This window comes from Ranitomeya variabilis, chromosome 3 (assembly GCF_051348905.1).
Source record: "Ranitomeya variabilis isolate aRanVar5 chromosome 3, aRanVar5.hap1, whole genome shotgun sequence".
NCBI lineage: Eukaryota > Metazoa > Chordata > Amphibia > Anura > Dendrobatidae > Ranitomeya > Ranitomeya variabilis.
This window is the reverse complement of record NC_135234.1, coordinates 126,448,179-126,475,807: the sequence shown is the minus strand read 5'-3', so window position 1 is coordinate 126,475,807 and position 27,629 is coordinate 126,448,179. Positions and strand designations below refer to the sequence as shown.

At 45.4% G+C, this 27,629-nt stretch overlaps 1 protein-coding gene across 6 annotated transcripts in view; it reads left to right on the top strand.

Moving 5' to 3' along the window:
* Positions 1 to 20,524: 20,524 nt before the first annotated feature.
* Positions 20,525 to 27,629, top strand: part of CDKL5 (cyclin dependent kinase like 5) — a 381,431-nt gene continuing 374,326 nt past the window's right edge. For all 6 annotated transcript variants that reach the window (XM_077294660.1, XM_077294657.1, XM_077294659.1 and 3 more), the window contains exon 1: positions 20,525 to 20,660. The gene's annotated coding sequence lies outside the window, so the exon portion shown is untranslated. The remainder of the gene's footprint in view (positions 20,661 to 27,629) is intronic.

Below are 27,629 nucleotides of genomic sequence, written 5' to 3'. Positions count from 1 at the left end.
GGAAGTCTGGGGCGCTCCTCTTCTCTGGCTTGGTCCATCTAAGAGCAGGGAAAGAGTCTCAGGCTATGTGCACACTCTGCGGACTGGTGTGCGGATTTTTCCGCACTGATTTTGATAAATCCGCATGGCAAAAACACTGCGTTTTTCCTGCGGATTTATCGCGGATTTATCGCGGTTTTTGTGTGGATTCTACTGCGGTGTTACACCTGCTGTTTTTTAATATAGAGCAGGTGTCAAACCGCTGCGGATTCCGCACAAAGAATTGACATTTTGCGGAAAATAAACCGCAGCGTTTATTTTCCATAGGTTAACATGGTACTGTACACCGCATGGAAAACTGCGTCAAAAACGCTGCGGATCCGCAGTAAAAACCGCAACGTGTGCACATAGCCTCAGACTTCCATAGCACAATGTGCATAGATAATACTGGTAGCCATTTTCCCTTCATGAAAAGAGGAACAGGAATCAGAAAAAGAGAACCAGAAATAGTAAAAAGAAAAGGACCAGGTATTTTGACAATGCATTATGAATTCACTGTGACATTTTTATACTGCTGTGTTCTTTAACTGGACGGAGAAAGAAGACACGAAGACACGTTTAATAGCAGTTTAATTCTTTTGATAAGGAATATAACTACTCCTATCGATGCTGTTGCCGCATACAATTTTTTTTAACTTAAAGTCAATATCAAGACTAGATCTAAAATTAAGAAAAAGAGTAAATGGAAGGGTAACAAGATAATCTGATTACTGACATAGAGAAAGAGATGACGTGTAGAGCTCACCACACAGTTGTCCTTCATCACAAGCATAGATACTTACTGTTTTTGAATGAAAGGAACAAATATGACCTTTATGTACCCGCTATAGCCCATATTATAACGTATGCTGTATTTACTTGGTCCATTAGTAAGTGAAGCGCCCCCACTGCCACAGGGCCGAGGGGTACCCGGTACCGGGCCTCTGAGTCTCTGTTCTGGGGTTGTCACGGTGGCTAGGCCCTGCCTGTCAGGGAGACGTCCGGTGAGTGAGTGGTGAACGATGGTGTAGTTGTGAAGTGCAGGTCGCGGTGAATAACGAGGACACCAGGTTGCAGTCTCTTTACCTCTTTACTGAAGGTTTTAGAGTCCTCAGTCCAGAGCGCTGTTACCAGGGCTGTCAGAGACCGGCCGGTCCAAAGGCACATCAGGAGTTCCCTTTACAGGTGGGAATCAGTGTCTACCTTCTAGCGCTGGGTGTTGTAGTCCTTCCCTGCTGAGCTCCCGGGATAGTCCTCACAACTGTTTCTGTCTGTCTCTGATGTTCGTTCTCTCCGTCCCCCAGGTGATATGGCTAGGACGCACCCGTATGACGGGGTAGGCCTGGAGTTCTTCCGGGACCCTAGAGTCGCCCCTCTCCCACAGCTGCCTCCGTTGTCTGCTTAGGTGTTAAGTGAGACAGCCAACCTATAATTGGCTGTCCTGTCGTGGTTTGCAGTAGTACTTAAAGTCTCTTACTTGCTCGGCGTTCCGGCCACCGACTGTTTGCGCCTCAGAAGGATGTTGCCTCGGTCTAACAGCACGACTCCTTCTGGTCCTAATTCCTCTTTACTGTATTCCCGTTGTTCACTGGTTAGTTCTGCTCTTAGGAGTCTGCCAGGATCCCATCCCTGACAGGTCCTCTCACTAGCTCTTCCCAGTTACTTCTCCCTGTCTTCCTGTCCAACCCCCAGTTTTACCAGAGTGTGAGGAGTGGCCTACTAGATAGAACCACCCCCCCTGGTGGCCGGAGTGTGAAGTGTAGTGAGGTGTTACCTGGTCAGAGAAACTCCTTTAGTGCAATCAGACGTACCATAGCTCCCCATAGTGGCGGAGCCACAGCACTGCAACGACCAGGACTCTGGGGCGCTGCATAAGGAGGAACTGTGAATTTAGGGCAATATATTCACACTAAAATTAAATTGAAAGAACCACGTTGGGAACCAGATTTTTCTTTCTTCGCATATTAAAAGTGTCTTTTTTTATACACTTTTCCCATTCATATTGGCTGTTGCCTGCTGTAACTTTGGCCCCTTAATTTGTCTGGTTCCCTCACAGTGATACCATTTGTACAGTCCTGATGAGGATCATGGACACATGTGGAGATATATTGCTGTACCACACAGTTATGAGCTACAGACTTATCAGTTCACAATAGTCAGCACCAGAAGACTATCTTATGGGGTGAGGTGGGGGGCAGAAGCTAAATCCCACTGACATGGTATGACCCATGTGGTTCTGCCGAATCCCCAGATGAGCTGGACCCCTCAACTGTGTTGCCATTGGCAATTTATTTTTTTTTCAATGGCACGAGGGTGTACATTTTTATTCTAATTTTTGAAGGGGGAATTAGGGATCATTATTACTATTTAGGGGACACTCACATGTCATTATGATTTTTTGTGGACACTCTGGAAGCATTACTTTTTAAGGGGCTCAATGGACATTATTCATTTTTATTGGAGCACTCAGATGCATTCTTACTTTTTAAATTGGTAAACAAGCAGCATTTAAAAAAAAAAAATTAAAAGTGGAACTAGTCAGGAGGCACGATTACATTTTAAGAAATTATGCTTTTTATAACCTTCCTTGAGGCACATTTTTACTGTCTAGGGTAAAGAAGAGGCCTTTTTACTATGTATAGGGCACAGCAGTTGGCAATATTGCTGTGTAGGAGCACAAAGGGTGTTCATGATTACTGAGAGGTGAAATAAAACAAGCACTCTTACTGATGTGGCGCTGAGATCACTATTACTCTGTCGGGCTGGGCATGATGGGGTTTTTTACTGTGGCTTGGATGCGCTACCTATCTGGCCTTATTTTTTAAGGTCGCTGTCTGCACTGCGCGATTTTTGGTCGGGCATTTTCCTTATAAAATATATTATTTGGATGCACTGTACAACACGACAGGTGTTGTAATGGGGCAAATAGGGCAGAATTAGGCATGGAAATGGCACTCCTGTGAGGTCACGCTCCCAGGCCTTATAGGCCGACTCAGATAGCAGGATGCCGATTGAGTCCATGCCGCTGCCATGGACTGCTGCTGCTGCCCCAGAACCTCCTAACTCAGCTTAGCTACTGTACATCACTGGGTAATTCTGCTATACCAGTGGCCAACCCTGCCTTAGACTCTGTGACAAATCCAGCTCTGTTACTTCACTGGGCACCTCAGCTATGCTGTTGGCCAGCGCTGCCTTGGACTCTCTCATGTCATTCAGCTCTATTTTCCTAATTTCTCATCGGTGAGTCAAATTTGCTACATTGCTGTCCAAAGCTGCTACACAAGTTGCCATGACTATTACTCTGCTTGATCGGTTCCAGTATATCCAGTTTAGCAACTCCAGTTGGCGTCCTGTTGCATCTGCCTTCGCTGTTCCAATTGGAACTGGAATTGCTGCATCAATGCCATCTATCTGTGCTGAATTAGAATTGCTGAACCAGACCAAGAACTTTAAAAATCCACCTTATCAGGCGAGACATGGCCACTACGACTTACATCACCACCAACCTGTGCTAATTGAATTGATTGTATAATTGTAGCAGCATGATTTACTCCGACCTACAGAAATAATCTCCCTAATTAAATCTAATTTATTTTATTGTTTGAATTACTCATACTGAATTCATCAATTAATAAGAAGTAGATATTTAAAATCATGACACAATTAAGTAATTGAGAGAGCAAAGTCAAGATGGAGTACAGGAACAAAGCATCTTGCAATTAGGGATACGTGAAGGGGTCTCTCTTGATTTATTTAGTGCGCACTTGTGTTTCGGTGTGCAAGGATTTTTATGTCTTTATCAGAAAAATGTTTACAATTGAGAGTCCTCAGTGGTTGATACCTTTTAATGGCTAACTGAAAAGATGGTAACAAGTTGCAAGCTTTCGAGACTACACAGGTCTCCTCATCAGGCATAGACTGATACAAATTCTGAAGAAACACATATTTATGCACAACATAGCACAGAAAAAAAAAAAAAACATGGATAAGACAGGTGGCATGAAGCAGAATTACCATGAGTGATAAACAGTTATGTCCATAAATGTTGGGCCAGTTCTTAGATAAGGAATGTTTTATTGTCCTCTGATTGGGGTCTGGTTCTGTTAGTCTTTATCAGTGACTCTCAAAAGTGCAGTATATGAGACAGCCTGCCATACAGTACACTGCCTCCTGAAGCTCATTCTGCACAATGGTGTTAAAAGCATTGAACCTGCAACTCTCAAAACTCAATAACAAACAAGCACCACAAGGACGTAATGCAGAATCACTATTAGCAAATGGAAAAGTAGAAATGCTAATCCTGCTCGCATTTAGGTAAAAAAGAAAATAGTTAATCATCGACAGGTCATCATGGCAAGTCAGGTAATATGTTATGTAAGAAGAAGGTCACTTAGATGCAACGACACAGACAATGAGTAGGCAGTGGTAGTCAACCGACACTATTTAAAACGGAAGAGAAAATTTTCATCGTACTCACATTTTTGGGAAACACCTGTCTTTATTTTCTGAAGTGCCGCTCCAATGCTGCTGACACTGTCCTTAAGATCTAGAGGTTGACCAACGAATAGGGCCTGTATATCTCAGCTTAACAGATGTCACTCCCAGTACTAGGCTCGTCACCATCATATGCTTCCTTAGGCACCTCTATTTGGTACACCAATGCTTCCCTGTGATCTTCAAAATGGAGAGAATTTTTAATAGGAGGTAAACTGCAAAGTTGCTTGTTGTTTTAAGCATTTTGCAATTCTATATATTTATATCCATTTAAAAACTTAAGAAAACCCCTTTAAATGTTGGTGTTTCCCTAACCAGCATATACAGCAATACAATAATATTAGTACTATCTGTATTTCTCCTTAACAAGCGGAAGCCTGATTGTAAATTTGTCAACTGTTTGGAATCTTTGGTTGTGTCCAGCATCTTGTAATCTGTGAACAGCACAGACTGTTGTTACACAGCCTGTAGTCTGCTAATGAAGGTATATTGCAGGTAGTGTTGAGGCTAGGGAGGGCTTATCCAGAACTATATATTTTTTCTCATTACAAGCCCAAGAACTAACAGGCAGGTGTTGGCTAACTACGTGCCTGTTGTGTTGTGCCCGTCACCGATCTCTACAGCACAGAGTGGTCACAGACCCCTCCTACCAACGGTTCAACAGTTCCACCAACGTCACGTTGACAGAGAAGCGGGTTCTTGTCCACTCTGTTCTGTTGCCTAACTTGAAGGGAGTCGGCTATCAACTAGCATGATCCTGGCAGTCATGCATCATCGATAGAGTAGCCAGGAAGAGGAAGAGCTGCTCTGTTGACATGGAACAACAGAATTTCCGGCAGGAGCAGTCAGTGACCGCTTTGAGCTGGTGCCAGGCAGATTAGGCAGGTAATTAACTCATAGGCCGCTGGTAAAAACAATATGATAGCCCAGGATAACCCCTTTGAAGTAATTGTCCACTGCTGGACAGTCCCTTCTTAACCCCTTCATACATACCTCCTGGTCCAGCACCTTTCCTTTAACGGTCACGTGACATTGTCATGTCATATAACTGCTGCATTCTTCATTCTTCTGTATTCTTCCATAGCGGACGTCAGCTCTAACGGAATAGTAATGACTGCAGTGAATCCTGAATGGGATGTCCAGTAGTGGATTGCCTTTTCAAGCAACCCTCTATCTCAGGCACATAATTTTACCTAATCCCTTTACCTTATGGACATATCTGGTGCTTTCATCCGCGCTGCTTCTGTTTCCAAGTTCTTAACACTTTTCTCACTTTTAAAGGCCACTACCAGGGGAGTGATGTAAAAGCTATAAATTAACAATGCTATAGGATGCACTAGTGTTGGGGAACGTTTCCCTCAAGGAAAAGGCCTCTGAACTTCTTAATAGTAACAGTCAGAATCAAAAGGAGGGCACCAAGTTTGATGCCTATAGGAATGCATAATACAATTGCAAATGGTAGAATCTATCCTTAAATGTATAAAGTATAAATGTATAATTATACAAGTATATATTGTGTTGTGATCCAGCCTACCTGATGAATACAATGTGTCGAATTCTATTATTATTCAACCTTCCGGTATTAGTACAGGACTTGTCACTGTATTAATAGTTTGCACACACTGATAAGAATGTGGCACCCCAGAGTCCAGGTCATCACAGTGGTATTGCTTTCCTCCCGGGGAGAGTGATGCTACGTTCGGAGGCAAAGAAGGATAATTGCATCGAGGTATCACAAACATGCAACACATTCATACTCCAGGCCACCAGGGGGAGCTTTTGATCCTATTTATTAGGTGACTCCCCACATATATATATAACTGGTAGTCTGTAGGAAAAGTCAGTCAGTCCTTCAGGGAGGCTGTTCCTGGCAGGAGCAAATTCCTGTCAGAGGACAGAGGTTAGGGTCCACGGAGCTGTGCATGCCCTAAGAGCTGCAGCTCCCAGAAAGAGACATTTTGAAAGCAGAATTGTATTGCAGCGAGCGTGAAGGTAGGCAAAGCAAAGGAGAGGATACCAGAAGGGGACCAGCCCCGAACAGGCTGCCTCCTTCTGAGACACAGAACACCGGTAGCCGGAACACCGAGGTACACTGTGTTCCAAATTATTATGCAAATAATATTTCCTCATATTTTCTCTAAATTATCTATCTGAATTGCAGTCATTGTTATTTTCCAGTCATCTACTATTCTAGTATAATTGCAATATTTTGGAACAAACTGCCTATGAAAACAGTATCTTTTAAAAAAAAATAAACACTCAAAATGCATGTTCCAAATTATTATGCACAGCATAGTTTTCAACCTTTTTTTTTATTTTGAACAAAAAAATGGTCAATTGTGAAGTTATAAGCATTATCAGCTTATTACAAAATGAAATCAAACAGTTTTCAAGTGAAAACTTTATTCTAGGTGATGTTACATTTGCACATAGGACCCCTTGTTCGAAAGAAGCTTCTGAACTCTCTCGTCCATTGAATTTGTCAGTTTTTGGATGGTTTCTGCTTCAATTGTTTTGCATGTGGACAGAATACCCTCCCAGAGCTGTTGCTTAGATGTGAACTGCCTCCCGCCATCATAGACACTCCTTTTGATGATTCTCCAGAGGTTCTCAATGGGGTTGAGGTCAGGGGAAGATGGTGGCCACACCATAAGTTTGTCCTCTTTTATGCCCATAGCAGCCAGAGATGCAGATGTGTTTTTTGCAGCATGAGACGGTGCATTATCATGCATGAAAATGATCTTGCTGCGGAAAGCACGGTTCTTCCTCTTGAACCATGGCAGGAAGTGTTGTTTTAGATACTCCACATAGATTATGGAGTTCATCTTTACCCCTTCAGGGATCATAAAGGGGCCGACAATCTCTCTCCCCATGATTCCAGTCCAAAACATTACTCCACCTCCTCCTTGTGGGCGCCTTAGCCGTGTTTTCATGGGGTGTCCATAAACCAGCCATCCTCCACTCCATCCATCTGGACCATCGAGCGTTGCACGGCACTCATCGGTGAACAAAACAGTTTGAAAGTCAGTCTTCATGTATCGTTTGGCCCACTGGAGCCGTTTCTGCTTGTGTGCAGTGGATAGAGGTGGTCGACAGGATGGCTTACGCACAGCTGCAGACCTCTGAAGGACCCTGCATCTTGTTGTTCTGGGGACGTTGGAGGCACCAGCAGCTTCAAAAACTTGTCTGCTGCTATGACAAGGCATTTTTGCAGCTGCTCTTTTAACCTTACGCAATTGCCTGTTGGAAAGAGTCCTCAATTTTTCCTTATCAGCACGCACACGTGTGTGCTGGGAGTCAGCTACATACTTCTTGATTGTGCGATGATCACGATGAAGTGTCTTGGCAATGTTGATTGTAGTCATGCCTTGACCTAAATACTCCACAATTTGTTGCTTCTCTGCAGCTGACACATCCTTTTTCTTTCCCATTTTGGCAAAAAATGTAGGCTGCTTAATAATGTGGAACAGCCTTTTTAAGTAGTCTTGCCTTTATTTGGACACACCTGCCAAACTAATTTGCACAGGTATCTGCAATTGCTTTCAGTGATATAAAGAGCCCTGACACACATCACCATCAATGAGTTTAAATGGCAAGCAAAAAAATTCTAACCTTATCACTCCTAAACTCTTTATGCATAATAATTTGGAACACAGTGTAGTAAGGACCTCTATGCCTTACTTCAGAGACCGGCAGGACAGCTAATTGCATGTTACCTGTCCGCACCTACACCCAGGAGGCCGGTGGCACCCCTCAGAGGCCGGAGCATGCTAGAGTTCCTATAAACAGCCTCAAGCCACCAGTCATATGGGTTTTGTCCTATCCGACCACGGGGGACAGAGAGAGAGACACTACATCTGTGAGGACCTTATTTGAAGCTTATGCAGTAAGGGACTACACCACTACAGCGCAAGGGAAGGCTATTGATTTCCACCTGCTGGACTCTGCCTGCCCTGTGGTCTGGTGCCCTGGACTGTGGATGCTGAAGTCTTCAGTAAAGGTAAAGAGACTGCAACCTTGTGTCCTCGTTCTTCACTGCACCTCTCACCATTCTACCATCTACATACTGGGAAGCCCTGGGGATACACTTCACCTGTGGGAAGGTATACCATCTAGCTGCCATAACATCACCCCAGCGGACCCCTTAAAGCAGCGTCGGTCACCCTGACCGAATACCACAGGTGGCGTCACAAACATAAACCTTATCCCTTTAACAACTTTCCCTTTTATACGGATGTCCCAGGGCCACGGACCGGGTCAGCCACCGTGACATCTCCCTGTGAACCTCAGGACCCGGTACCAAGTATCCCCCTTGCCCTGATGGGGCGCTCCAAGAACAGAAGATCGTGTTACTGGGTCCGCCCAGCTCTATCATGTCATGACAGAAACAAAGTGTTCACAATACAAATCGCTGTGAATTATTATCTGGTCACTTGATTGACTTGAAGAGAAATCTTAAAGGAAACAATGCAATCTAAGCTCCTGGAGATGACACCTTAAAGGGAACCTGTCACCAGGAAAATTAGACAAATCTTCAGGCCACATATTATAGAGCAGGGATGGGGGAAGCTGGAGGGACTATTACATAAAGTAAAAAGTGAAAAAAAGTTTTTAAAAAGAAAACCACACAAGTTCAAATTGCCCCCCTTTTGCCCCACCGAAAACTAGTGCTCCTTCCCATCCGATCCCTGCCGTGTGCCAAAGACAGTAGTGTACAATCACATATGGGGTACTGCCACATTAGAGAGAAATTGCATAACAAATTATGGGTCCAATTTCTCCCAATACCCCTAGTGTAAATTATAAATTTGGTGCTAAAACAGTGGAAAATATATATTTTTTTGTTCTGACATCTAAATATTATAAAGTTTTGTGAATCACCTGTTCATTACACCCCTAGATGAATTCCTTTAGGGGTCTAGTTTCCAAAATGGGGTCAGCTGAAGGGGGTTTCTGCTGTTTATGCATGTCAGTAACTTTACAAATGTGACATGATGCCTGAAGACAATTTCATCATCACTCCTTCCTTTCCAAGCCCTGCCGTGCTCCCAAACAGTAGTTTTCCCCCACATATGTGGTATCGGCGTACTCAGGAGAAATTACACAACAAATTTTTTCCTGTTACTCTTGTGAAAATTAAAAAAATTGTGGCTAAAAGTACATTTTTGTGGAAAAAATTAGTTTTTTTATTTTCACGGCTCTACATTATAAACTTCTGTGAAGCACCTGGGGGTTCAAGGTGCTCACCGCACAACTAAATACATTGCCTAGTAGTGGAAACAGATGCAGACTCCTCCATTAATCGTTCGATAATTGCATAATTGTCCTGATGATAGGGGCCAGCACAGGGCTGTTCGTGACAAAAAGGTAACAGTGGATGGATCTGCGCAACCCCCCCCCCCAACTGTGACCATTGACAATGTCCCCAGGACAGATTTCTCCTCCTCCTACCAGTAGGAGCAGAGGTCTTACCAAGGAGAATGTCTTTTACAAAGAAGAGCTTCAACAATCCTAGCCGGGTTTACGATGTGCTATGACTCCTCCTCTGAATCAGACACATCAAAGGATCGAGACAAGGCATCTGCTTTGCCATTCTTCACTGCAGGAAGTGCAACTATAGTCAAAACGGGCAAAGAAGAGAGCCCACCTGGCTTGACGAGGATTCAACTGTTGGGTGGTCTGAACAAAGATAAAATTCTTATGGCCCATGTATTTTATTATGAACGGAGGCCTGGCACCTTCCAGTAGATGTTGCCATTGTTCAAACTCCATCTTAATGGCCAGTTCACGATCCCCAATAGTATAGTTTTGCTCGGTCGTCAAAATAAGTTTAAAGAAAAAAAACACAAGAGACAGCCTTCCCCAAAGAAGGTAATTGCAGAAGAACTGCCCTATCACCGATAGAGGAGGCATCCACCTGCGTGAGACATTGTTTGGGTCAGGATGGTGCTGCACCAATGACCTTTCACTTGGGAATCAACCTAATAACATTGAGCTATTAGGGAACATGAGAACAGGATGTAATTTGTAGCATACAGGAAGAAGAAGATTTTTCCACCACCAGGAGCAAAACAGTAATAATGCAGTGAGATGACAAGAATCTGCATAACTAATCATATACTAAATATATTATCTGCAAGTCAAATTTATGCATGAGATAGCCAAGATGATTGTCTATAAAATGATGGTAGTCTCATGTTCAAAGCTGTAGTGGATGGTGAGATATGGAGCCTGAAAGTCAAACGTTTAAAACATTGTTACTCTTTTGCTCCTTAATGTACAGTACCACTTGTCCTGTCCTGTAATGTAATTATAAATATCTCCTCTGGCTCCTATTCTGGTAATTTTGCGGTGTGGTCTTTACGAGGTGTGGTTTTTAGGCGGTGTGTTAAATGTGTGTAAACATTTTATGCCATGCGTGAATTTGAGTTCAGTTGTCCAGGAAATGTTTTTTTTGGAGGTTGGCAACCCTGTTAACCAGCAAGGCTACCACATTCAGCAATGACATGCCATCCCATCTCATCTGGTTTGCACTTAATGGGAGCATCATTTATGTTACAACAGGACAATGACCCCAAACAGACCTCCAGGCTATGTATGGGCTATATAACCAAGCGGAGTGGAGTGCTGCGTCAGGTGACATAACCTCTACAATCACCTGCCTCAGCCCATTGTTGATGGTGTAGGATGAGTGGGACATAAAGTGAAGATAAAGCAGCCAACAAGTTTGCAGCACCTCTGGGAATTCCTTCAAGACTACAGGAAAGCTATTTCAGGTAATAAAGATACTTGAGAGACACATAAGGAATCTAAGGTTTAAAGGGAATCTGTCAGTGGGATCAATCCTCCTAAGCCATCTATATGGGGCATGTAGGTCATAGGAAGCTGAATAAAATGATACATTGATATTTGCAATCCAATGTCTTATTCAAGAGAAAGTCTTAGTTGCTTACCAGTAACAGTATTTTTTGGAGCCCATGACAGCACTACGAGAGGGGATCCACCCTTCAGGGACAGGAAACCTACAGATATAAAAGGGCAGCACTTCTCCCATGCATCAGTTGGATTACAGAGCCCGAGAGAACCTCCATGGTTAATGGCAGAAATATATATAATATCCTAACACCCAACAATTTCACACATATGAAAACTTACAAGAGGAAGAAGTGCACATCCACACATGAAGGGAATCTAAGGGTGCTGTCATGGGCTCCGAAAAATACCGTTACCTGTAAGTAACTAACATCCTCCTCTGTTATGACCCCAATGGCGAGGGTCTCAGAGATATCAGCAAGTCTGCAAAGTACAAAAATCCAGCTCATAGGGCAGTGGTAACTGGGTTGACCATATATCTACTCCTAACGCCAACCCTAGAAGTAGCCGGGGAACATGCCTACGTTGGTCGCTAGATGTCTCGCGCCAGCCGGAGAGCTAACTACCCCTAGAAGAGGAAAACAAAGACCTCTCTTGCCTCCAGAGAAAGGACCCCAAAAGTAGGATACAAGCCCCCCACAAATAATAACGGTGAGGTAAGAGGAAATGACAAACACAGAGATGAACTAGGTTTAGCACAGAGAGGCCCACTTACTAATAGCAGAATATAGTAAGATAACTTATATGGTCAACAAAAACCCTATCAAAAATCCACGCTGGAGATTCAAGAACCCCCGAACCGTCTAACGGCCCGGGGGGAGAACACCAGCCGCCCTAGAGCTTCCAGCAAGGTCAGGATACAGATAATATACAAGCTGGACAAAAAATGCAAACAATAACGAATTGCAAAAAGCAAAAAAACAGACTTAGCTTAATCAAGCAGGAACCAGGATCAGTAGACAAGAGCACTAAGGATTAGCTCTGATATCAACGTTGCCAGGCATTGAACTGAAGGTCCAGGGAGCTTATATAGCAACACCCCTGACCTAACGACCCAGGTGAGCATAAAAGGAATGACTGACAAACCCAGAGTCAAATCACTAGTAGCCACTAGAGGGAGCCAAAAAGTAAATTCACAACAGTACCCCCCCCCCTTAGTGAGGGGTCACCGAACCCTCTCCAAGACCACCAGGGCGATCAGGATGAGCGGCGTGAAAGGCATGAACTAAATCGGCCGCATGCACATCAGAGGCGACCACCCAGGAATTATCCTCCTGACCATAGCCCTTCCACTTGACCAGGTACTGAAGCCTCCGCCTGGAGAGACGAGAATCTAAGATCTTCTCCACCACGTACTCCAACTCGCCCTCAACCAACACCGGAGCAGGAGGCTCAGCAGAAGGAACCGCAGGCACAACGTACCGCCGCAACAAGGACCTATGAAATACGTTGTGAATGGCAAACGACACCGGAAGATCCAGGCGAAAGGATACAGGATTAAGGATCTCCAATATCTTGTAAGGACCAATGAATCGAGGCTTAAATTTGGGAGAGGAGACCTTCATAGGAACAAATCGAGAAGACAGCCATACCAAATCCCCAACACGAAGTCGGGGACCCACACTGTGGCGGCGGTTGGCAAAACGCTGAGCCTTCTCCTGTGACAACTTCAAGTTGTCCACCACATGATTCCAGATCCGCTGCAACCTATCCACCACAGAATCCACCCCAGGACAGTCAGAAGGCTCCACATGTCCCGAGGAAAAACGAGGGTGGAAACCAGAGTTGCAGAAAAATGACGAAACCAAGGTGGCAGAACTAGCCCGATTATTAAGGGCAAATTCAGCCAACGGCAAGAAGGTCACCCAATCATCCTGATCAGAAGAGACAAAACACCTCAAATACGCCTCCAGAGTCTGATTAGTTCGTTCCGTTTGTCCGTTAGTCTGTGGATGAAAAGCGGACGAAAACGACAAATCTATGCCCATCCTACCACAAAAGGATCGCCAGAACCTGGAAACAAACTGGGATCCTCTGTCCGACACAATATTCTCAGGAATGCCGTGCAAACGAACCACGTTCTGGAAGAACACAGGAACCAGATCAGAAGAGGAAGGCAGTTTGGGCAAAGGAACCAGATGGACCATCTTGGAGAAACGATCACATATCACCCAGATGACAGACATGCCCTGAGACACCGGAAGATCCGAAATGAAATCCATAGAGATGTGTGTCCAAGGTCTCTTCGGGACAGGCAAGGGCAAGAGCAACCCGCTGGCACGAGAACAGCAAGGCTTAGCTCGAGCACAAGTACCACAGGACTGCACAAATGACCGCACATCTCTTGACAAGGAAGGCCACCAAAAGGACCTGGCCACCAGATCTCTGGTGCCAAAAATTCCCGGGTGCCCTGCCAACACTGAGGAATGAACCTCGGAAATGACTCTGCTGGTCCATTTAGCAGGCACAAACAATCTGTCAGGTGGACAAGAGTCAGGCCTACCAGCCTGAAATCTCTGCAACACACGTCGCAGATCTGGAGAAATAGCTGACAGGATAACTCCTTCCTTAAGAATACCCACAGGTTCAGCGACTCCAGGAGCATCAGGCACAAAGCTCCTAGACAGAGCATCGGCCTTCACATTCTTAGAACCTGGTAAATACGAAACCACAAAGTCAAAACGGGAGAAAAACAATGACCAGCGGGCCTGTCTAGGATTCAGGCGTTTAGCAGACTCGAGGTACATCAGATTTTTGTGATCAGTCAAGACCACCACACGATGCTTAGCACCCTCGAGCCAATGACGCCACTCCTCAAATGCCCACTTCATGGCCAACAACTCCCGATTGCCCACATCATAATTTCGCTCTGCCGGCGAAAACTTCCTAGAGAAAAAGGCACAAGGTCTCATAGTAGAGCAACCAGGGCCTCTCTGCGACAAAACGGCCCCTGCCCCAATCTCCGAAGCATCCACTTCAACCTGAAAGGGAAGTGAGACATCAGGCTGGCACAAAACAGGCGCTGAAGTAAACCGGCGCTTCAACTCCTGGAAAGCCTCCACGGCAGCAGGAGCCCAGTTAGCCACATCAGAGCCTTTCTTGGTCATATCCGTCAACGGTTTAACAACGCTAGAAAAATTAGCGATAAAACGACGGTAGAAGTTAGCAAAACCCAAGAACTTCTGAAGACTCTTAACTGACGAGGGTTGAGTCCAATCATGAATAGCTCGAACCTTGACTGGGTCCATCTCCACAGCAGAAGGGGAAAAAATGAACCCTAAAAAGGGAACCTTCTGTACACCAAAGAGACACTTTGAGCCTTTAACAAACAAAGAATTTTCACGCAAAATCTTGAAAACCATCCTGACCTGTTCCACATGCGAGTCCCAATCATCAGAAAAAAACAGAATATCATCCAGATAAACGATCAAAAATTTATCCAGATACTTCCGGAAAATGTCATGCATAAAGGACTGAAAAACTGAAGGTGCATTAGAGAGCCCAAATGGCATCACCAAGTACTCAAAATGACCTTCGGGCGTATTGAATGCGGTTTTCCATTCATCTCCTTGCTTAATGCGCACAAGGTTGTACGCACCACGAAGGTCTATCTTGGTGAACCACTTGGCACCTTTAATCCGGGCAAACAAGTCTGACAACAACGGCAAAGGATACTGAAATTTGACAGTGATCTTATTCAAAAGCCGATAGTCAATACAAGGCCTCAAAGATCCGTCCTTTTTAGCCACAAAAAAGAATCCCGCACCAAGAGGGGAAGAAGAAGGACGGATATGCCCCTTCTCCAGAGACTCCTTGATATATGAACGCATCGCGGTATGTTCAGGTACCGACAGATTAAACAGTCTTCCCTTAGGAAACTTACTGCCTGGAATCAAATCTATTGCACAGTCACATTCCCTATGAGGAGGCAATGCACTTGACCTAGACTCGCTGAAGACATCCTGATAATCAGACAAATACGCCGGAACTTCCGAAGGCGTAGAAGTAGCAATAGACACGGGCAGGGAATCTCCATGAATTCCATGACAGCCCCAACTTGACACTGACATTGCCTTCCAGTCCAAGACTGGATTATGGGTCTGTAACCATGGCAACCCCAAAACAACCAAATCATGCATCTTGTGCAGAACAAGAAAACGTATCACCTCCCGATGTTCAGGAGTCATGCACATGGTAACCTGTGTCCAAAACTGCGGCTTATTTTCTGCCAATGGCGTAGCGTCAATACCCCTAAGAGGGATAGGATTTTCTAATGGCTCAAGAACAAAACCGCAACGCTTGGCAAATGACAGATCCATAAGACTCAGGGCAGCACCTGAATCTACAAACGCCACGACAGGATACGATGACAGTGAGCAAATCAAAGTTACAGATAGAATGAACTTAGGTTGCAAATTACCAATGGCGACAGGACTAACAACCTTAGTAAGACGCTTAGAGCATGCTGAGATAACATGTGCAGAATCACCACAGTAGTAACACAAGCCATTCTGGCGTCTATGAATTTTCCGCTCATTTCTAGTCAGGATTCTATCACATTGCATTAAATCAGGTGCCTGTTCAGATAACACCATGAGGGAATTTGCGGTTTTGCGCTCCCGCAACCGCCGGTCAATTTGAATCGCCAGGGCCATGGAATCATTCAGACCTGTGGGAATGGGAAAACCCACCATCACATTCTTAATGGCTTCAGAAAGGCCATTTCTAAAATTTGCAGCCAATGCACACTCGTTCCACTGGGTCAGCACGGACCATTTCCGAAATTTTTGGCAATACACCTCAGCCTCGTCCTGGCCCTGAGACATAGCCAGCAAGGCTTTTTCTGCCTGAATCTCAAGATTGGGTTCCTCATAAAGCAAACCGAGCGCCAGAAAAAACGCATCAATATCAGCCAGTGCCGGATCTCCTGGCGCCAGCGAGAAAGCCCAATCCTGAGGGTCGCCCCGTAAAAAAGAAATAACAATTTTCACTTGCTGAGCGGAGTCTCCAGAGGAACGGGGTCTCAGGGACAAAAACAATTTACAATTATTCCTGAAATTTCTAAACTTAAATCGATCTCCGGAAAACAGTTCAGGAATCGGTATCTTAGGTTCTGACATAGGATTTCTGGTAACATAATCTTGTATGCCCTGCACACGAGCAGCAAGCTGGTCCACACTTGTAATCAAGGTCTGGACATTCATGTCTGCAGCAATCACAAGCCACTCAAAGGTAAAGGGGAAAAGAAAAAAAAATAAAATGAGAGAGAGAAAAAAAAACTCAGAACTTTCTTTCTTATAATCCCACTTCTGCAATGCATTTAACATTTAATACTGGCCTGGCAAACTGTTATGACCCCAATGGCGAGGGTCTCAGAGATATCAGCAAGTCTGCAAAGTACAAAAATCCAGCTCATAGGGCAGTGGTAACTGGGTTGACCATATATCTACTCCTAACGCCAACCCTAGAAGTAGCCGGGGAACATGCCTACGTTGGTCGCTAGATGTCTCGCGCCAGCCGGAGAGCTAACTACCCCTAGAAGAGGAAAACAAAGACCTCTCTTGCCTCCAGAGAAAGGACCCCAAAAGTAGGATACAAGCCCCCCACAAATAATAACGGTGAGGTAAGAGGAAATGACAAACACAGAGATGAACTAGGTTTAGCACAGAGAGGCCCACTTACTAATAGCAGAATATAGTAAGATAACTTATATGGTCAACAAAAACCCTATCAAAAATCCACGCTGGAGATTCAAGAACCCCCGAACCGTCTAACGGCCCGGGGGGAGAACACCAGCCGCCCTAGAGCTTCCAGCAAGGTCAGGATACAGATAATATACAAGCTGGACAAAAAATGCAAACAATAACGAATTGCAAAAAGCAAAAAAACAGACTTAGCTTAATCAAGCAGGAACCAGGATCAGTAGACAAGAGCACTAAGGATTAGCTCTGATATCAACGTTGCCAGGCATTGAACTGAAGGTCCAGGGAGCTTATATAGCAACACCCCTGACCTAACGACCCAGGTGAGCATAAAAGGAATGACTGACAAACCCAGAGTCAAATCACTAGTAGCCACTAGAGGGAGCCAAAAAGTAAATTCACAACACTCCTCCTCCTCATCCAATCGCCTCCAAGACTTCTCCCGAATATCCCCCATCCTCTGGAACTCTCTGCCCCAACACGTCCGACTATCAACCACATTCGGATCCTTCAGACGGAACCTGAAAACTCATCTCTTCAGGAAAGCCTACAGCCTGCACTGACCCCGCTGCCTCCTCATCACTGCCAAAGCTACCCCTGCTACCTGAACCAATCGGCAGGGCCTGAGATCCGTCAAATCTTCCTTCACAGGTACACCTGTAGGAAAAGGGTTTCCGTCATGGACAGGAAACCAACTGATGCGTGGGAGAGGTGCCGTCCTTTTATAACCGTAGGTTTCCTGTCCCTGAAGGGCGGATCCCCTCGTGATGCTGTCATGGGAAACCAAATAAATCCATATTTTCTTATATGTAAATGAGCTGTTCAGTACTATGGGCCAGACACTGATCTGCATGAGAGTCCATTGTACAAGGTACTATTTGGTCACTCTGGTGGCAATATGTGTTCTGGCCATGGTGTGACAGTATTCATTGTATGTGATATTATTTGGTCAGTATGTGGTGGTAACATGTCGTCTGGTCATGGTGTAACGGTATTTGTTCCTTGTATGTGGTATTATTCAGTCACTATGTGGTGATAATATGTGATCCGGCCATGGTGTGACATTATTTGCCCCTTGTATATGGTATTATTCAGTCACTATAAGGTGATAATATGTGGTCTGGTCATGGCGTGGCGGTATTTGTCCATGGCATATGATATTATTTGGTCACTATGTGGTCTGGTCATGATGTGGCGATATTTGTCCCTGGTATGTGGTATTATTCTGTCACTATGTGATGCTAACATGTTGCCTGTTCATGATGTGGCGGTATTTGTCCCTGGTATGTGGTATTATTCGGTCACTATCTGGTGGTAATATGTGGTCTGGTCATGGTATGGCAGTATTTGTCCCTGGTATGTGGTATTATTCAGTCACTAAGTGGTGGTAACATGTGGTCTGGTCTAGGTGTGGCGGTATTTGTCCCTTGTATGTTGTATTATTCGGTCACTATGTGGTCTGGTCATGGTGTGACGGTATTTGTCCCTGGTATGTGGTATTATTCAGTTATTTTGTGGTGGTAATATGTTGCCTTCTCACGGTGTGGTGGTATTTGTCCTTTGTATGTGGTATTATTCAGTCACTATGTGGTAGTAATATGTGATCTGGCCATGGTGTGACGTTATTTGTCCCTTGTATATGTTATTATTCGGTCACTTTGTGGTGGTAATGTGAGGTCTGGTCATGGTGTGGCGGTATTTGTCCATGGTATGTGTTATTATTTGGTCACTATGTGGTGGTAACATGTGGTCTAGTCATGATGTGGGGTATTTGTCCCTGGTATGTGGTATTATTATTTGGTCACTATGTGGTGGTAACAGGTGGTCTGGTCATGATGTGGCGGTATTTGTCCCTGGTATGGGGTATTATTTGGTCATTATGTGGTGGTAATATGTGGTCTGGTTATGGTGTGAAGGTATTTATCCCTGGTATGTGGTATTATTCGGTCACTATGTGGTGGTAGTATGTGGTGTGGTCATGGTGTGGTGGTATTTATCCCTGGTATGTGGTATTATTATTTGGTCAGTATGTGGTGGTAACATATGGTCTGGTCATGATGTGGTGGTATATGTCCCTGGTATGTGATATTATTTGGTCACTATGTTGTGGTAATATGTGGTCTGGTGATGATGTAGCAGTATTTGTCCCTGGTATGTGGTATTATTCCATCACCATGTGGTGGTGATATGTGGTCTGATCATGGTGTGGCGGTACTGGTTCCTTGTATGTGGTATTCGGTCAATATGTGGTGGTAATATGTGGCCTGGTCACAGTGTGACAGTATTTGTCCCTTGTGTGTGGTATTATTCGTTATTCTAAAAAATGTATGTGGTATGTGTTATGCCTAAGGCTATGTTCACACGTATGTGTCTTTGGTGTGTTTTTTATGCAAAGTTTAACTGTGTTTTACAGTATCAGCTATGTCTATGAGATTTCGGAAATCTTCTGCACAGCTTGGTTTTTTTTTGTCCTCAGTATTTTGTGCAAATCTTTATTTTTGCAGAATTATTATTATTATTTATTTACAGACTGCAGCCTTTCACTTGTTTCAATGTTTTTTTTCAGCGTTTTTCACCCATTGAAAGCAATGAGTGGTGGAAAAAACGCTGAACAAATGCAGGTTTTGCTGCGTTGTTTGTGACAAAACCTGATAAAGTTGAATCAGATTTTTTCGGCAATAAACTTTATCAGCATGCACAAGAGACAAATGTACCCTGACAAAAACGCAAGAAAAAACACTGCAAAAAAAACAACAAAAACTAAGCAAAACCTGCTTTTTTGCAGCGTTTTTCCCAAGAGAGCAGGTTTTGCCTGAGGGAAAAAAATGCACCAAAAACGCAACTTCTAAACATAGCCTGAATGTACTTTTCTGAACTGACCACAGCTGAACTGTAACGCCACATACAACCTGTAGACAGGTGTGGCGCTGTTTTCTGACACATTCCTGCTTTGCTTTTCTAATTCCCTTTCCCCTCTGCTCTGAGCTGAGGGTGTCAGTCCCGCCCTTTCTGTTCATCACACACGCACTGGGGATTCCTGAGAACGCCATAAATAATGCAGAATGTGAACACGGCTCCCGCTCCCGGCACCTACTTCTACTGAGTCTGAACATGAAGAGGGCGTGTTATCTCACAGCCACACCCCCCGCTGTCACCCAGGACGCCTCCACTGACGGTTGCCTAGGAGACAAACAAGTCTCCGCCCCTACAGCTTCTCTTGCCTATCCCGTCCCTCCGCATTCCACACCTGCAGTATCGCCCTCCTCCCTACAGTGCCCGCCTCCTGACTGCTCCTATTGGTTGTCTCCACGATCAGTCACTAATCCGAGCTATTGCTCAGGTTCCTATTGGTCAGCATCCATAGTGGCTCAACTGAAGATCGCGGAGGAGACGCCGCTGTGCAGGAAGAGTGGGCAGGTGTTGGCGCAGAGGGGCGTGGCCGAAGGGCGTGGTAAAGCGGATGATGGGCGTGGACTCTCGTTTTCTTCTTGCTGGTGGTATTCAGTAGCAGCCCGATAGGAAAACAGCGGCAGAGGAGAGAAGGAGGAGGTGGGGAGAGGAGCACGGGCAGAGGTGAGTGGCGGCACTGGCAGCAGCGACAGGAGCCGGGCTTCCCTGTGCCCCGGGGTCTGGGATCAGACATGCACCTAAACACGACCCCCTGCATTGCCTCTGCATAGACCCCATTCCCTGCCTGCGATCTCTGCCATGACGCCCCCTCACTGCCCACCGTCTGCAGGCAGCACCAGGCTGAGGATGGCACCGCTCGTTCTGTAGCTGCCCTCCACTCCAGTGCTCTGCCCATCGTGCTGCATCAGTGCCCACTATGGCATCGCATGGCAGCCGTGCAGGGGCCCGTGTGCAACCAGCCTCCATCTACAGACACCTACTGGCATCTCCGGGAATACGGGCATCCTGCTGTGCCAGCTGTGGGGAGTCACTGCCAGTGTCAGTGAGCAGTGCTGGATGGCATCTGTGCAGGGCACCCACTGTTACCCAGGCACCCACTGTTACCCAGGCACCCACTGTTACCCGGGCACCCATTCTTACCCAGGCACCCATTGTTACCCGGAGTACCATTGTTACCCGGGGTACCATTGTTACCCGGGCACCCATTGTTACCCGGGCACCCATTGTTACCAGGGGTACCATTGTTACCCGGGCACCCATTGTTACCCAGGCACTGATTGTTACCAGGGATCCCATTGTTACCCGGGCACCCATTCTTACCCAGGCACCCATTGTTACCAGGGGTACCATTGTTACCCGGGCACCCATTGTTACCCAGGCACCCATTGTTACCAGGGGTACCATTGTTACCCGGGCACCCATTGTTACCCAGGCACCCATTGTTACCCGGGCACCCATTGTTACCCGGGCACCCATTGTTACCCAGGCACCCATTGTTACCAGGGGTACCATTGTTACCAGGGGTACCATTGTTACCCGGGCACCCATTGTTACCCGGGCACCCATTGTTACCTGGGCACCCATTGTTACCCGGGGTCCCATTGTTACCCAGGGTCCCATTGTTACCAGTGCATTGGGTGGGAAGCACTGGGTCCTCATGGTCAAACTATTTTTAACATGTTCCGTCTCATGGCCGATGCTCTGACCTGTATGTAATGGAGAATTCTCCATATGTGCAAACCTGTGTATCCAAGATGTATTGTCATTGCCTTATCCTGGATAACCAGGTATTATCCATCTATCTATTATCTATCTGTCTATGGATTTATCTATCCCCAGTGGCATCACTTGAAACTCATGGGCCCCGATACGAAAGCTCCATCGGGGCCCCCAAATGTTTTAAATCTTTAATAGCAATAGTCTTTTTCTATAGGCCAAAGGGAATTTTAGGGCTCCTGCACCTGTTGTAGTTACGCCAGTGTCTATCCCATATCTATCTATCCCAAATCTATCTATCCCAAATCTATCCATCCATCTGTCTATCTATCTATCTATCTATCCCATATCTATCCCATATCTATCCCATATCTATCCCATATCTATCCCATATCTATCCCATATCTATCCCATATCTATCTATCTATCTATCTATCTATCTATCTATCTATCTATCTATCTATCTATCTATCTATCTATCCCATATCTATCTATCTATCTATCCCAAATCTATCTATCCCATATCTCTCTATCCCATATCTCTCTATCCCATATCTCTCTATCCCATATCTATCTATCCCATATCTATCTTTTTGGATGACACTTGTTGTATGGGAAGGATACAGAGTTCCCAGTAATTGATCTGTTGAGCTCAGTTTGGAATGTGATGTACGTTGCTGTGAAAATGGCCACTTCGCAGTTGTGCATAGGATAGAAATGAATTTTCTGAAGATGGAAGCTCGGAACTCTTCCTGATCTGCGGATTGTAGTTGCATGTATTGTGACTTGGCACCCCTTAGATTGACCAATATATTCAAGAATGAATATTCAACTGCCTGGAAGAAAGGGCAACAAACACAAAGAGAAAATATGTCATTGTATTTTTAGTTACACCTTCTACTTTGAAAGCTTGGGGACAGTCAGCAGGGTCCCGCGGGAGGTGGGCTTTCCTGACGTCGTGAGTGAAGACCTCTACTGTCTGTTCCTTATACATATTCGGCATACTACATAATCAGTCTGTATACATGGAGCAATAATGGTGAAATAAGTACAATATTTCTAATGCCACATCCCTGATCGTCCCCGTTGGTCTTCTGTTCACCTTTCCTGCAGTGGAGGTGCTTTGTATACACAGCATGACCGCTGCTGCCAATCAAACCTTTCAGTAAGCTTAGACAAGTGATTGGCTGCAGCGGCCACATGGGTTATTTGGAATATGACCATCATTGTTTGCTCTGCCACCAGGGTGCGCTCATTACCCAAAAAAGTTCACCCTAATCAATGTATATCTTCTATACTTAAAACGGGGGAGGTCAGCACGTGGGATGGAGGCAGCCCCCTCAGGTCTGTGTAGTCTGCACAGTATACGGATGTTGTGGGCAATCTGCGCTGCTGGTGCTGTGTCCAACAAGCGAGTCCAGTTGAGAGAGGGTCACAGTGCGTTTACTCTTTACGTGTTTCAAAGTATCCTTTTTCAGGAGGAACCATAAAGACTCGGACCGTTGAGGTTCTCCTGAAGAAGTAAGGATTCTTCGAAACACGTAAAGAATAAACTGCACAGTTACCCTCCCTCAATTGGAATCCTTTGTTGGATATAGCACCAGCAGCGCAGATTGCCCACAGCCTCCGAACACTCGGACACTCCGTTGGTTTGCCATCTTGTGGCGCTACAGCAGCTGGGATGCTTATTCGATACCTTTTCCAGTGTTGGGTTTCACATAACATCAGACAAAGTGGGGTCCGCAGTGTTAATGTCTACAGTATGTGAGGGGTCCTACTCTTCGTCTTGTACTGGGACCCCTCGCTCAGCCTTTACCATGTCCCTTATATATTAGGATAGGAGATCTCCTGTGGTCTGATTGGTTGGTTCTCCGCTGCTGTGGGACCCTGAAGGTTGATGACACAGGGTGGTGACATATGTTTCTGTACAAAATACCCTTTTACAATGACATTGTTACCGCTCTTACCGGAGCTCGAGTTAGTAGATTATGTAGAACACTGGTTTTTACTTTAATTAAAAATTAAAGGCTTTTAATAGCAAATCTCCGGAAAACCTCCGAGTTCTGACAGGAGTATTAAAAAGGATGTCAGATATACTTACCTTGTTCTCTCTTTTCTGCATCGCCGGAATCCTCCACTTTTTATGGCAGTGATGTGATGCTTGTGACCTGTCAGGACATACGTAGGATAATGCCAAATGGCATCCCATAACGACCAATCAGAATTCAGCCTTTATTTTTTAATCTAAACTTGAAAAAAATGAACTCTGATTAGTTTACAAAGGGGGTGTGGCTCACGGGATTCTCTGGAGGCGTGCCTTTAGGCTGCTCTGCATTATTACTCTTAGCCACGCCCCCTTGTAAAGACTATAAAATTAGCATTGAATAAACAGGCCCAGATCTCTGGAACTGTAGGGAAGATTAAAAAAAAAAAAAAAAAAAAAAAGAATACTCAAGGGAGCATCGGGAATGAAATACGAGCAAAACTTGGCCACTTTTGACATGGTGACAGCTTAAGGCCCTGTGCACACGTTCAGTATTTGGTGAGTTTTTTTAGCTCAGTATTTGTAAGCCAAAACCAGGAGTGGAACAGTCAGAGAAAAAGTATAATACACTGCTCAAAAAAATAAAGGGAACACTTAAACAACAGAATATAACTCCAAGTAAATCAAATTTCTGTGAAATCAAACTGTCCACTTAGGCTTCTTTCACACTTGCGTCGGTACGGGTCCGTCGCTAAGCGTTGGCGCAACGTACCGACGCACGTTGTGAAAATTTGGCACAACGTGGGCAGCGGATGCAGTTTTTTCAACGCATCCGCTGCCCATTGTAAAGTCCCGGGGAGGAGGGGGTGGAGTTCCGGCCGCGCATGCGCGGTAGGAAATGGTGGACCCGACGTACGAAAAAACGTTCCCTTGAACGTTTTTTCGTGCCGACGGTCCGCCAAAACACGACGCATTCAGTGCATGACGGACGCGACGTATGGCCATACGTCGCAGTCCATCGGCAATACAAGTCTATGGGCAAAAAATGCATCCTGCGGGCACATTTGCAGGATCCGTTTGTTCCCCAAAACGTATTGCGACGGACGTCACACGACGCAAGTGTGAAAGAAGCCATAGGAAGCAACACTGTTTGACAATCTATTTCACATGCTGTTGTGCAAATGGAATAGACAACAGATGGAAATTATTGGCAATTATCAAGACACACTCAATAAAGGAGTGGTTCTGCAGGTGGGGAACACAGACCACATCTCACTACCAATGCTTTCTGGCTGATGTTTTGGTCACTTTTGAATGTTGGTTGTGCTTTTACACTCGTGGTAGCATGAGACGGACAATACAACCCACACAAGTGGCTCAGGTAGTGCAGCTCATACAGGATGGCACATCAATGCGAGCTGTGGCAAGAAGGTTTGCTGTGGCTGTCAGCGTAGTGTCCAGAGGCTGGAGGCGCTACCAGGAGACAGGCCAGTACACCAGGAGATGTGGAGGAGGCCATAGGAGGACAACCCAGCAGCAGGACTGCTACCTCAGCCTTTGAGCGAGGAGGAGCACTGCCAGAGCCCTGCAAAATGACCTCCAGCAGGCCACAAATGTGCATGTGTCTGCACAAACGGTTAGAAACCGACTCCATGAGGATGGTCTGAGTGCCCAACATCCACATATGGGGGTTGTGCTCACAGCCCAACATAGTGCAGGACGCTTGGCATTTGCCACAGAACACCAGGATTGGCAAATTCGCCACTGGCGCCCTGTGCTCTTCACATATGAAAGCAGGTTCACACTGAGCACATGTGACAGACGTGACAGAGTCTAGTGATGCCGTGGGGAGCGATCTGCTGCCTGCAACATCCTTCAGCATGACCGGTTTGGCAGTGGGTCAGTAATGGTGTGGGTGGCATTTCTTTGGAGGGCCGCACAGCCCTCCATGTGCTCACCAGAGGTAGCCTGACTGCCATTAGGTACCGAGATGAGATCCTCAGACCCCTTGTGAGACCATATTCTTGTGCGGTTGGCTCTGGGTTCCTACTAATGCAAGACAATGCCAGACCTCATGTGACTGGAGTGTGTCAGCAGTTCCTGCAAGATGAAGGCATTGAAGCCATGGACGTTCCCCAGACCTGAATCCGATTGAGCACATCTGGGACATCATGTCTCACTCCATCCACCAACATCACGTTGCACCACACACTGTCCAGGAGTTGTTGGATGCTTTAGTACAGGTCTGGGAGGAGATCCCTCAGGAGACCATCCGCCGCCTCATCAGAAGCATGCCCAGGCTTTGTACAGTAGGGAGGTCATACAGGCACGTGGAGGCCACACACAATACTGAGCATCTTTTCCTTGTCATTAATCATTTGAAGTTGGATCAGCCTGTAATTTCATTTTCCACTTTGATTTTGAGTATCATTCAAAATCCAGACCTCCATGGGATATTCATTTTGATTTACATTGATAATTGTTATGTGTTATTGTTCTGAACACATTCCACTATGCAATGAATAAAAATTTGCAACTGGAATATTACATTCAGAGATATCTAGGATGTGGGATTTTAGTGTTCCCTTTATTTTTTGAGCAGTGTAGAAACACGTCACCACTTCTGTATTTATCACCCACTTCTGGTTTTGGCTTACAAATACTGAGGAAAAAACTCACCAAATACTCAATGTGTGCATGGGGCCTAAATGTCACGTATCCGAAGCTGTCAGTTCTGCGCAAGCCGCAGGTGTCAGCGCTGGTGGAATGTGAAAGGGAAATCTCAGTCACTGATAAGTAGTAATTACGCTTTACTGACAAACAGTTAACCTTGGCCGTGGTTGGGGCAGAAATTTCCCATAGACCTCTATAGAGTCTCCGAGTATGTGATGGTGATCAGGTACAGATGGCTGTATATTCACAGCAGTGCTCTGAAACCTGTGTCCTTTTATACCTGTTGTGAAACTATAACTCCCAGCATGAATTGATAGCCTGCCACTGTTTGAGCATGTCAAAAGTAGTGGTGTCTCATCACCTTGAGAACCACAGCGTGTGGACCCCATTCTTTATAGCAACATCTTCAACGCTTTTTTTTTTTTTAAGTGTAACTGTAATTAAACATTTCTGTATATATAATATTTCTATATAACATTTTTTAAAATATATATTAGAGATAATGCAAATAGCTGCTGATTGGTGCGGTTCCTGGTGTCAAGACCCCCACTAATCGCACAAAACACCGCTCTGCAGTGCACAGTTCTCGTATGTTGGGGGACAGCCACTTAGGCTTGCTGTTGAGCCCATTCACCGTTACATGCGCACTCTGTATATAGGGGCTGCGCACCCATACACCGTTACATGCGCACTCTGTATATAGGTGCTGCGCACCCATACACTGCTACATGCGGACTCTGTATATAGGGGCTGCGCACCCATACACTGCTACATGTGCACACTATATATAGGGGCTGAGCACCCATACACTGCTACATGCGCACTCTGTATATAGGGGCTGCGCACCCATACACTGCTACATGCGCACTCTGTATATAGGGGCTGCGCACCCATACACTGCTACATGTGCACTCTGTATATAGGGGCTGCGCACCCATACACCGTTATATGCGCACTCTGTATATAGGGGCTGCGCACCCATACTCCGTTATATGCGCACTCTGTATATAGGGGCTGCACACCCATACTCCGTTACATGCGCACTCTGTATATAGGGCTGCGTACCCATACACCGTTACATGCGCACTCTGTATATAGGGCTGCGTACCCATACACTACTACCTGTGCACGCTGTATATAGGGGCTACCAGAATGAAAGCCACCGTTGAAGTGCTGTGACTCATATGGGGTCCTGAGCTTGGGTTCACAATTTTTAATGTCCAAATAGGACATATATTTACAGTGCAAGATTATTGTGA